The sequence below is a fragment of the Frankliniella occidentalis genome, unplaced genomic scaffold, assembly GCF_000697945.3.
Source record: "Frankliniella occidentalis isolate FOCC.00 unplaced genomic scaffold, Focc_3.1 Scaffold303, whole genome shotgun sequence".
Classification (NCBI taxonomy): Eukaryota; Metazoa; Arthropoda; class Insecta; order Thysanoptera; family Thripidae; genus Frankliniella; species Frankliniella occidentalis.
The window spans coordinates 347,789-348,239 of record NW_026267428.1 but is presented as its reverse complement, the minus strand read 5'-3'; the positions used below and the strand labels follow the sequence as shown (position 1 = coordinate 348,239).

General features: G+C 38.4%; 1 protein-coding gene across 4 annotated transcripts in view; it reads left to right on the top strand.

Moving 5' to 3' along the window:
- LOC113208427 (proline-rich protein 36-like) overlaps positions 1-451 on the top strand; it is a 37,661-nt gene that overhangs the window by 22,247 nt on the left and 14,963 nt on the right. The gene's annotated exons all lie outside the window — the stretch shown is intronic.

Genomic DNA, 451 nt, shown 5'->3' with positions numbered 1-451 from the left:
GCGGCCGATGAAGGCAACGACGAGTACTAAGGATACGACCGGTAAAAGCAATATCCTGCGAATAACTGCACGGCCGACTAAGGCAACACAGCAACTCGTACCGAAAATGTAACAGTGCCTTAATCGTTATTGGCTCCTAAAATGCGGAGGCTTTACGCGCGTAACATTTAAACTGTGTACTTAAAAAATCGCGTGTATTAAAAGAGTAAGGAGTATGGGAAGAAAGAGAAATCGCATACGGCGCGAAAGCTTAAGAAAAGCAAAGTAGAACGGGTAAAAAGACTCAAAAAATGAGGATAAGAATAATAGAGGTTAAGATTGAGAAGAAGTGTAAGATGAATTTAAAGGGTATACAAATTTTTTTTTAACGTTAAAAATGGCAAAGAATCAGCAGCGTAAGGCTTAGATATCGATGAATAAACTTTGTCAATTAACATTAGAGTTGAGATTG